Consider the following 12,456-nt stretch of genomic DNA (forward strand, 5'->3'; position numbering starts at 1 on the left):
TCATAAGTCTCTTTAAAGCGCGCGGGTGAGGACCCACAGCCAGGAACCCGTTTAATATCGGGGCTGCTCTATAACAGTAGGACGCATTAAAGACTTTATTTCCCTGTTTTCTCCCTGAGTTGTACATTTTCCTTATTTCCTTTTCTCTTGTAAATAAACCTTTTATTAACCTTTTGTGTGTGTCTGTAGTATTCATAAGTCCCTTTAAAGCGCGCGGGTGAGGACCCACAGCCAGGAACCCGTTTAATATCAGGGCTGCTCTATAACAATTTGACCAGTGGTACCTGAAAATGGGAAAAGTAAAACCTCGGAGAAAAGACTACTGTAAAACCATAGAACATTAACAGTCACTGGGATAACTGCCACCTTTTACAGATGAAGTTCGGAGAATCAAGCTGTCCAAAAGCACACTGCAGGGGCCTCCCTGGTGGCGCACGAGGTTAAAACGCACCACTGCGAAGCTATCCGCAGCCACTGCAGCATGAGTTCCATCCCCAACCAAGGAGGTGACCCACATGGCCCAGCAGACCTCTCCTGTCCTCCCGCTGCTCCCCTCAGCAGTGTATTTCAGTCAGTCTGCCTGTTCTGCTCCCCACTCTGTGTCTGGTGAATCCTTTCACCGCCCCCCCCACCCGGCACCTCCGGCCTGTACCCCAGTCCTTGTATGCATAAACAAATAAATAAATAAATCTTCAAAAAAAAAAAAGCACACTGTAGATTGGAGCCACCAACATCAGTTGGCCACTAAGTCAAACTAAAATGTAAACTGATCCCAAAGAAACCAACATTTGCCTCAGCTGATTTTTAAGTATTGGACACTGTGCCAGTTGTCCATGTGTTATCTCTAAGCTCCATAGTCATTTCTCATTTCCTGCTCTGCAGAAAGGAGCTGGGTCCTTTAAGCAGTCCTCCAATTGTTAGGGGGAAAGGATGTCCTGCACTAATCCCATACAGGCTTTGTGGACTCCACTCCCACTCCAGACTAAAGCCATCAAGACATTGGGAAAGACAAATCCCATCACCACCAAAGGGAAGGTGGCTGGGACCTGAGGGTGGAGTTAAGCAGCCAGGTTGGGTATAAAAACCAAACACGTGGGCCTTGTGCTGGCTCCCTGTCGCTCACCTCCTGGCTTCACGGCTCCTGGCTCGCGGCCCACTCTCAGAGTGCCATTTGGGATTCCAGATCGGCAGATCAGGTAGGACTCATTTAAAATTTTGTCTCCCACTTTTCTCCCTGAGCTGTACATTTCCTCATTTCCCCTTCCCTTGTAAATAAACCTTTTATTAACCTTTCGCGTGTGCCTGCAGTAGAGCATTGATAAGTCCTTTTAAGCACGCGGGTGAGGACCCACAGTCAGGCACCCCATTTTGTATCGGGGCTGCCCTGTAACAGTTTCACAGGTGGGCCAGGATAAAGTTTTGTTAGTGAAAGGTGCTGGGAAGCAGTGCAGAAGGAAGGGACTGCTGCCTCATGCTGGTGAGATCTTTTGACAGGCACCTGTAAAATGAGAGGCTCATAGCACCCTTAACCTTGTATCAAGGTAGCTCCTCCAGCTCCAGATTCTCCATAGCACCTGGCTCTGCAATACATGGCTGCCAACACTACCCAGAGGCCCAAATATTCCTCCAGCACTTGTCTAGGGAAGAAAGTTTTAAATCTGAATGCTTTGGCAAGACACCACCCCATAAACAACTTTCCTTGCACTGTAGAGTGGACATTGACCCTCTGCCAGAAGTTCTCTGCCGTTCAGTGAGCTGTAACTATGTTCTATCCAACAAAATCTGGATGTTACCCTGAAGAAACAGGGTTTCTTCCCTGGGAACTTTAGTTCAGTCCTCAGAATAGTAGCTACTTCTTTATTTTTTAGAGTTCACTTTACTTTTTTTTTAAAAGATTTATTTATTTATGCATACAAGAACAGGTGTACAAGTCAGAGGTGCAGGGGGTGAGAGGATTCACCAGAGACAGAGTGGGGAGCAAAACGGTGTATTGACTGAAATACACTGCTGAGGGGAGCAGCAGGACAGACAGGAGAGTTCTGCTGCACCATATGGGTCAACCCCCTGGCCGGGATCTAAGTGGTGATGCAGTACCTGCATATTGCTTCACAGTGCTGTGTCTTAACCCCTTGTGCCACCAGGGAGCCCCTCACTTTACTTTTGACTAGCCAATCCCTTGTTCCCCGACCCCTGTTATACTTAATAGTTTTTCATATTAAAACTTCTTTGGGAGCCTCCCTGGTGGCACATGGGGTTAAGATGCAGTAATATGAAGCTGTCTGCAGCCTCTGCAGCACAGAGTTCGATCCCCAGTCAACCAGGGAGTTATCCACAAGGCGCAACAGACCTCTCCTATCTCACCCGCTGCTCCCCTCAGCAGTTTATTTCAGTCAGTCTGCCTGTTCTGTTCCCCACTCTGTCTCTGGTGAATCCTCACCCCCTGCACCTCTGGCCTGTACCCCAGTTCTTGTATGCATAAATAAATAAATCTTTTTAAACAAACTTCTTTTAACTTTGTTTCTGTCTCCTAGTTGGACAATATTTGATACAGATACCAAAAGAATAGTTGATCACTGGGTTTTAGGTGTACCAGTCCCTTTGGCAATAGAGGTATGAAAAATGACCCTTCAGTTTACCTTCTACAATGATTTAGCTTGCCACATTGACAGATGCAAATAATGCAGTGCATTTGGGAGTTACTATTCTCCCACAAGTCACAAAACAGCTGATATTTGAGGTTTTCCACTAATGTACATTTCATACTTATTACTTCATTATGGCAGCAAATAACACCACTAAAACTTCCCTAGCCTATATTTTGGGAAAAACTCACACTACTCCTCTTACTGTCACACTACTACCACACTCAACACTTCTGACACCAGATATGGGGAACATTTTCTCCACACTAAGAAATTCTACTCCACCAGCTGGTTGTCCTACAATTTATCTCAATTCTAACACTACCTACCTGAAGTTAGCATCAGAGTCTACATATTAAGGACTCAGTCCCGTGGGTCTGCCTTCACCCCAATTCAGATGTCAACTGCTAGTCCAAATGGTCACCTCTACTGCTAACTGATGAACTATAAATTGGATGTTCCCACAACTCCCTCCTTAGGTTTGATTAATTTGCTAGAGAGGCTCACAGAACTCAAGAAAACATTTTGTGTACATTTATCAGTTTGCTATAGAAGGATATGATCAAGAATACAGATAAAGGGGCCTCGCTGGTGGCGCAAGGGGTTAAGACGCAACCTATGAAGCAAGTTAAGATGCAACCTATGAAGCTGTCCACAGCCACTGAAGCACGAGTTTGATCCCTGGCCAGTGAGCTACCCACATGGCGTAGCAGACCTCTCCTGACTTAACCACTGTTCCCCTCAGCAGTGTATTTCAGTCGGTCTGCCTGTTCTGCTCCCCCCTCTGTCTCTGGTGAATCCTCTCACCCCCACACACACACCTCTGGCCTGTACCCCAGTTCTTGTGTACATAAATAAATAATTTTTTTTAAGATTTATTTTTATTTATTTATACAAGCACTGGGTACAGTGAGAAGCGCGGGAGGGTGAGAGAATTCACCAGAGCCAGAGCAGGGAGCAGAGCAGTCAGTGGACGGCAGGAGAGGTCTGTGCACCATGTGGGACCCTCACCCAGCGGCCGTGGATCGAACCGGCGCTGCAGAGGCTGCGGGCAGCTTTGCAGCCCAGCGCTCAACCGCTGAGCCACCGGGGAGGCCCTAAATAAATATTTTTTAAAAAGGAATACAGGGGCCTCCCCTGGTGGCGCAGCGGTTGAGCTCTGGGCTGCAAAGCTGCTCGCAGCCTCTGCAGTGCTGGTTCGATCCCCGCCTGCCGGCGAGGATCCCACATGGCACGCAGACCTCTCCTGCTGCGCCTGCTGCTCCCCTCAGCAGCGTATTTCGTCAGTCTGCCTGTTCTGTTCCCCGCCCTGGCTCTCGTGAATTCTCTCACCCTCCCGCACTTCTGACTGTATCCAGTGCTTGTATAAATAAATAAATAAATCTTAAAAAAATAAAAATAGAAAGAATAAAAAATAAAAAAGGATACAGATAAACATTCAGGTAGAAGAGTTACCTAGGACAACACATGTGGGAAGGGGCATTGAGCTTCCATGCCATCTCCAGTTGAAACTGGGGTTAAATGGTTTAAATTACTCTCAGTTCTCAGTCTTAGAGAATAAAAAAAAAGTAATATCCTCTCTGAGGCTTGTCTTCACAGATACAGCATATTTATAAATGAGGCAACAGGAACATGAATGGATGCCACTAACCTTGAGAAAACACAGGACCAACAACACAGAGCCAGGAGTGAGTGCAAAGAAAGGGGCATCTATTGACACAGAAGATCCAGTTACTTGGGGGAAAAAACTCTCCCTATATGAACCAATAGGTAATTAGTCAATAAACTTCAGTCAGATTCTGTTTCTTTGCCCTTAGTCCACTTCTTAGCTAATAAAATTGACTTCCTTTGTTTTCAACCCCACTCCCCAAAGTCAATATAAACCTCTTCCCTTTACTGGATGGAGGAGCTGATTTGGGTTTTCCTCCTGCCTCCTTGCTGATTGGCTTGCAACAAACTCTTCTTTCAAAACGTGGTGCCATAATAATTGACTCCTATGCACATCATGCAGTGCACCTATTGCTTGGTAACACAGCCATGCCACTCTCCCAGTACCTTCATGTGTGTTCTACCCAGAAGCTCACTGAACCCCATGCAGTTGGCTTCTTCACATAGGTTTGATCAATCATTAACTCCTTTTCCAGTCCCTCTATCCTATTTGGAAAATGGGGAGGTGGTATAGGAATGAAATCCCAAGCTTCAAATCATGGCTTGTTCTTTGCAGTGACCAGTCTCCATCCAGGAACTATCCAGGAGCTCATTCAGAGTTGCCTCATTAGAACAACACTCCTCTACCACCCAGAAAATTCCAAGGGTTTTAGAAGCTGGTAATTATATACTTTCTATTTGCTTCATCTTCACACACACAAGCCCATACTTCAAGTAACAGTCTGTTTACTAATTTTGGGAACAAATGGGAAGTAACCAATGGAGAAGAAGCAAAGGCTATTTGCTCAGAGCTGGCTACAACATGGGAGTGCAGCACCCTCATATGCTTTTAGCAGAGACCCAAGGGCAGGCTAGGGAGTAGGAGTATTTCCTGGTAGAGAAAAGGGAGGCTCAGCATCTGGATGAGGACCTCAGGCCTGGAGAAGATTAGTGTCCCATGTGGTTGTTTATAGGAAAATGTTAAGCTTTCCTCTAATCTCTTAACCTCTTTGGGTGAATGTTAGTCTTCAAATTAGCAATCTGGAAATAATATTCCTGTTCTGGCTCATAAAGTAATGGAATTTGTATACTGTAAAGGGCTTGATTGTATTTACTCAGTACTATACATAAAATATGAGTTTCAAATACTGCTCTGCACTTATCTGCAGAACCAAGTTCTTACCTTCCTAGCCTAACAGTCGAGACCCTTGAAGGTATAATCTTTATGTACCTCTCCTTGTCAAGAACACACCACAAGGAAAAAAAAAAAAAAAAACACACCACAAGCCTGAAATATTTAGTTGCATCTCCAACAAGTCACTCCCTTTCCTGACTTAATATGTTCCCATGTGTTTTTCTCTGCCTGAGTGGAAAATATAATTTTTTAAAGATTTATTTATGCATACAAGAACTGGGGTACAGGCCAGATGTGCGGGAGGATGAGAGGATTCACCAGAGGCAGAGTGAACAGAACAGGCAGACTGACTGAAAAACACTGCTGAGGGGAGCAGGGGGCGAGTTAGGAGAGGTCCGCAGCGCCATGTGGGTATCTCCCCGGCCAGCCGGATCAAATGCACTCTGCAGAGACTGCGGACAGCTCCACAGCGCTGCACTCAACCGTCTGCGCCACAAGGGAGGCCCAAAAATATAATTAAAAACAAAATTTCCGGGCTTCCCTGGTGGCATAGGAGTTAAAGTCAGCGCTATCAAGCTATTGGCAGCCACTGCAGCACGAGTTAAATCCCTGGCCAGGGAGCTGACCCACATGGCACAGCAGACCTCTCAAGTCCCTCCCACTGCTCTTTTCAGCAGTGTATTTCAGTAAATCTGCTGTTCTGCTCCCCACTTTGTCTCTCGTGAATCCGCTCATCCCTCCTAATACCCCCCCACCTCTGGCCTACACCCCAGTTCTTTATGCATAAATAAAAATGATTCTTTAAAAAAAATTGATCTTCCTTTAAGAAAATATTAAAGAATTTCCTCTCAACCAGAAAACCTCTTCACAAAGGTACAACAAAAAGTTTATTGAGAATTAAACCAGAATGTGATACACATTAGGGCAATCCACTAGAAAGATGCAGATAGGAAGAAATCTCATGCTTTTATATAGCTGAATAAACACAATGCATCCTTGTGCAATTTGGACAAGTTGTACCCTTAACCACCCAGGAAACCGAAGTAGGGCTTTATATCCGCTGACAATTACATTTCAAAGTAAGGACTCCGAGGTGCTGAGATGTGAAGATAAGCCAGAGGCGTGTGCATTCATTAACTGCATAAATTTGAAAGGGACAGTGGATGAAATCCTGGGGGGAAGGATGGGGGTGGAGTTGGGAGGGTAGCCTAAAGAACTGGAGGATGCGGCATCCAGCTTTCCTTGGTGGGGCCCTTTTCCCCTTCTTCGCCCCCGGAGACCGACCGGGCCGACTCCCGATTTCCCGATCTCCTGTTCCTCTAAACGGTTGCCTCTCGGCTTCCCAGGCCTCCCCACCCTCCCAGGGGCTCCCTTCGGCGGGCCGAACAGAGGAAAAGCCACTCCACTAAACTCGAGCTCCGCAGCCTCTCAAATTGCAACGAAAGGGGCTGTCGGAGCACCCCCACCGCTTTACGTCACCTACCAGGACGCGCCAAGGCGCCTGTCACGTGAGGCAGCGTACGGCTTCCGGTGGGCTGCGTGATGACGCAGGCGCGCGGGTACGCGCTGCCGTCGCCTTGGGTCGGGAAGTTCCTTAGGAGGTTGGCCGTTCGTGGCGTCTTCGTTATCCGGTGCCATCGAGGGTCGTAATCGGTGCCCGCTCTTTGCTGAAACCGCGTAAGTGTCGTGGGGTTTGGGGGCTCGGCGGTGGGCGGCATAATGGGGGCCCAGACTGCCGTTGGCGGCGTCCGGGCCCACGTGTGCGGCTGCTATGAGAGGGTGAACTGGGGAGGGGGTCTCAGCCATGGCTCATAAGGTCGGGTTCAAACAACATAAATGTCTTTGGGGACCAGCCCTGGAGTCGTGGGGTAGGGTCTCCCCTGAGGGGGTCGTTGGAGGCTCGGCTTGAATGACCGTGGTTGTTCCCTTGCAGGTGGCGGGTCTCCTTACGCTCCTTGCCACGCTTCTGGAAGATGCCACCCCCAGCTCCCTCCACCAGAAACTGGCCCCCGCTTTTCCTCCACCACTGTTTCATGAGGAACGTCTTTACCGAATCGTCTGTGTCTTAATCTGTACGTCCGAAGTCTTCTCCTGGTTGTAATGTACAGGAGAATGTGGAAGAAAAAGGCTGTTTCTGTGTGATGGGATGATACAGGTTTTTCTGTGTAAATTTAGGAAGTGCTACTCTACATCACAGGGAATGAAGTGAAGGCCAGTTCCTACTGTCTGAGCTACTGGATAAGGCAGCCTCTCCCAAGACTCCTGCCTGCTATCTGAGTTTTATCTGGGCCCACAGGCTCCTGGAAGTGTTAGGGGGAGTGTGCCTGCAGTAGAGCATTAATAAGTCTTTCTAAGCGCGCGGGTGAGGACCCACAGTCAGGCACCCCGTTTTGTATCGGGGTTGTTCTACAACAGAAGGAAACCCAAGTAGGCCTGATTAAACACCATGATTTCTCCTCCTTTCAACGTCTGGCGGGGGCTTCTGCTTTGTACTGGTACTGCTTTGTGCGTCAGCCATGTGAACTGCAAGCCTCCAGCGTGCTTGGGTCTGGGGTGACCCTGTGCATTCCTACAGTGCTTGCAAGAATAAGTTGAAGTGGTTTGAGGCCTTGCCCTGTTTCTATCCAGAGCAAGGTTATAGAAATTTCAAACAATCGTTTGCTCCCTTTGTGATGTGGTAAGGTGGGCATTGTGTAGCCCTGTACTCTGCTGATATGGTAATTACTTGCCACATATGGTAAAACTTAAGTAAATTTTTTTGAAAGATTTTTTTTATCTATACATACAAGAGCTGAGGTGTAGGCTAGAGGTGCAGGAGGTGAGATGATTCACCAGACTGAGTGGGGAGCAGCTGGCAAGACAGGAGAGGTCTGTGGTGCCATGTGGGTCAGCTCCCTGCCTGGGAACGGAACTCGTGCAGCAGATAGCTTGATAGCACTGTGTCTTTAACCCCTGCACCACCAGGGCGGCCCTGAGTAAATTTTAAAATTCAGTTATTTCTGGTGGTCAGCCACATTTGGCACATCGCTGCCTATTGACTATGCAGATCATAAAACATTCAAGTCTTTGCAGAAGTTGATTTGAATTTAGCATGTTTGTTTTGTTCCCAGCTAGTTGCATTTTTAATTTTACCGTGTTCTTAAAAGTCTTTTTTTTTTTTTCCCAAAGATTTATTTATTTATACAAGCACTGGGTACAGTCAGAAGCGCGGGAGGGTGAGAGAATTCGCCAGAGCAGGGAGCAGAGCAGGCAGAAGTACACTGCTGAGGGGAGCAGCGGGCAGCAGGAGAAATCCGCGCGCCATGTGGGACCCTCCTCCGGTGGCCGGGGAGCAGCCGGGGATCAAACCAGCGCTGAAGAGGCTGCGGGCAGCTTCGCAACCCAGCGCTCAACCGCTGCGCCACCGGGGAGGCCCTTAAAACAAAAGTCTTAACAAATGTTGGTGATGAAGCTCAGAGGGAACAGTAAAAGTGGAGTTAGAGCAAGAGCAGGGAGTAATATTGTTAATAGTGTTAAGGAATAACAGGGATGAACCCAGACCTGAAAGACTGACATATTTACGTGTCAGTAAAGCAAACAAATGCTAAGTTCTGCGATGGATTGAATGCCCAGGAACTGACAGAGGGTGAGGTTAGTGTGTCTGATCTTAAAGGAAGATCTCTTGGGTTGGTTGAACTGTTATTTTGTAACAAATGTCCTAAGTTTTCCCTGAGTTGAAATTTTTGAGGATACTGAGGTGGTCTTATTATCAATAAAGATGAGAAATCCAAGGTCAGAATTATGTGTTTAAGTTTACCCAACCAGGAGCTGACCACTCAGGATTGGACACCTGGTCTCTCAAACCCTAAAGTTTCTGTTCCTTTCCAGGATGCCAGACTGGAAAGGAGTGGAGTGCCCTCGTGTCCTTGCTCTGGTGTGCATCAGAGATAGGCAGGATGGAAAGCGCCATCATGGCAGGGGCAGCACAGTTGTGTACCACTCGGTCCCTGGGTCATACCACATCTCCCTTGAAGGTGGAGGATGCCAATAGATCAGATCTGTCTTAAGTCCAGATGCAGACTACATACCGGCCTCCAGGAGCTGCTGTTGGGAGATGCTTCTCTGTGAATCGCGTGCACCTCCGTTCATGACAGCCACCTTCTCCAGGCAGGCTCGACTGTGCCCCTGCCAGAGTACACAACATGTAGCCTGCCCTCCCTCAGTGGTTCAGCAACAAAAACCCCAGGATGCTAAAGCTAGAGGAAATGTGAGAGCTGAGCTTTTCCATGGCTATCCGGATACTCCATGCGGTTTGTGCAGTGGTGAGTATGCAGGAAGACTCTGCTCTAGCAAGTCACTTCACTTCTGTGTTATATTTTCCATGAGCCCCCAGCCAAAAAATAGTTCAAAGCCATCAACTTACTCTGATTGTCACATGTTATAAATCAGGTTTTTGAATCCCAGAAAGGTTAATTACCTTCAAGCTTAAAAGACTATTTTGTGGACATTGTCTCATATCTGGTTCTTAATGCCCTTGTAGTTTTACGTTTGACCTGCCGCCTTTTCCCTGGGAAAGGGCAGGCTAAGTCTGTCACAGAGGCTTCTTCACAGTGGAGTTAAGAGTGGGAGCCCAGGTTCCTTTTTGTTTCTGACATTCAGTGGCATTTAGAACTTGTAACAACCCCCAACTATGTTTATGTCACCTAATTTTCACAGCAGACCTGAGGTTCTGAGGGGTTACAGCCTATCCACATTGGCACGCCAAAGTGAGGCAGCAGAATTTGAACCCATTGCACTCAGCTTCTCTGAGCTGGTTCATAGCCTCATTCCCCCTCTAGTAGGGTGGGAATTTCAGGTTCTTGGCCCTGGGCTGGGGTATGGGTGGCTCAAGGTCTGGCATGCCTGCCTAACTGAAGTTCTCTAACCCCAGGTTTTGGCACCAGATTGTCTGCTTCCAGAACAAGGATCCTCTGCATCAGAATCCCAGTCCACTGTGATATCTTTGAGTGATAAACAAGAAATATTTAATAAAGCATTTTCAATGTGTGATGCAGTCCTGCCTCAGTTCTTTCTATATGCTGGATAACAAATGTGAGGAAGATTTGCCTTTGAAGGAGTTTCGGCCAAATCTGAGGAATCCCTGGAGTCTGTTCTCATTGCTCAGCCTTTGTAAACTGTAGAGTGGGTGGGTGATGGAGGCATGGAGATACCAGCTCAGTAGCCATATGGAGTTCTTGGAATGGTTTGCCTTGCCTTGCTTCTTTGTCTGCTTCTTTGTCTTTTCACCACTGTGGGTCAGACTGTGAGACTCAATCCCCAGATAGCTAGCAAAACCAAAGGGTTTGGTAGAGCTTTTGCCCTGCATCTATACTCTGACATTAGATAAACATTTTAGATACATATCCTAAGTGAATACATCTGTGTAGGAAGATATGGAAAAACTGAGACGGGATGAGGGATGTTGAGACGACTGGAAGTCTGCTGCAAATTTCAGCTCTCCCAGTAAGAGGCTTGGGGTGGGATTTTGGAGTTGATCTTAGACAAGATAGCAATGAAACAAATTGTTTCCCCAATTCCCATTGGCCCCTCCTTGTTATCCTAACCTGCCTATGCACCTGTTTCACTATGGTCACTGCCCCAACTTGTCAAACCCAGCCAAAGGTGTGTCCTGAGGAAGATGAAAATAAGGCCACTACTTGTCTTCCCTGAGACAACATGGAGTCTGGTGACATCTGACCTGGCCAAGATGGGGAAGAACTTCCCTGATTATTGAGAAAGTGGGTGGCAAGTCCCTCGTGCAAGCTGTCAGGGTGGGGAAAGCACAATCATTGTAGACTCAAGGTGACAGGGCAGCTCCACCCACACAGCCAAATCCCCTAAGAATGGTCATCACAGAAAACCCAAAGAATGCCACTTTGAGACTTCCCAAATTTTGTTACGTTCAGGTTCCTGTGTTTCTGAAGATCTACAGGAACAACTAAGTTCTTTTCAAGTGTTGATGTAATAGAAACAGGATGGATGATACCTGGAGGTTAGGGAAGTGAAACCTTTGTTGAGGGGTGGGGAAGGTTTGATAAGAACTCCCCTAATTTCTGAGGTTTGGTTCAGAAAGCCCTACAAATCACCAGCCCAAGAGGCTGGGAGGGGTTGTCCACAGGGCTTAGCATAAAATGACCAGGTTTGCCCCAGAGGAACCCCAAGGTGGCCCCTAAGCCTCATTGTAATGGGAGACTTTTTCAGGCCCATCATTGCAATGCACAGTTCTATCAAGCACTTGATGTAAGTACTTTGCAATATTATTAGGTGTGTATTTTAGGGAGGAAAGTGCATGTTAATTATTTCAGAGTTTAAAGAGTTGATTGAAAGACTATTATTAAATTAGTGTTTTGAGTGTTAAGAGTACAGACTCCCAAAGGTGGCATTCAGTTGGAAAATATAGGCTTCCATGTGGTCATGAAAGTTGTGTGGGCACAAACTTGACCAGTCAGAATGGGGACCAGACCAAGATGGGGAAGAACCCTGATATGATGTCATCTCATCCTCTTACCCTCTGAGACAGTGGGTGGCAAGTCCCTTGTGCAAGCTGTCAGGGTGGGGAAAGCACAATCATGAGTGTAGTCTACACCTCTGGTGAGTGAGGACTCAAGTGGGGCAGGAGGGTTCCCAGTGCTTTTCCTGTTCCTTAATGCTGAAGGGATGGATGGGTGGACCTGGAGGACGTGTGGGCACCTTCCAGAAACATCCATGAGTCCTGGAGGACACAACTGGGAATGGAGGCAGGACAAATCCAGACCACAGCCTGTGCCAGGTCAGATGAGCAGTTGGTTTTGTCATTTACATCCCAGCATGGTCTTTGTACACACATGGTCTTTGCACACCTTTGGCTAGGTTTAACAAGTTGGGGCAGTGACCATAGTGAAACAGGTGCACGGGCAGAATGTCATTGCCAGATATGTGCATCCGCATCTTTTCACTTTTACATTAGGCAATACAGCTGCTCTAAAATCCACTCAGTGTGGAGGTCTGAGAACTGACAGACACAAAAGATTGAAT

This window comes from Talpa europaea, assembly GCF_964194135.1.
Source record: "Talpa europaea genome assembly, chromosome: 11".
In the NCBI taxonomy this organism is placed as follows: Eukaryota; Metazoa; Chordata; class Mammalia; order Eulipotyphla; family Talpidae; genus Talpa; species Talpa europaea.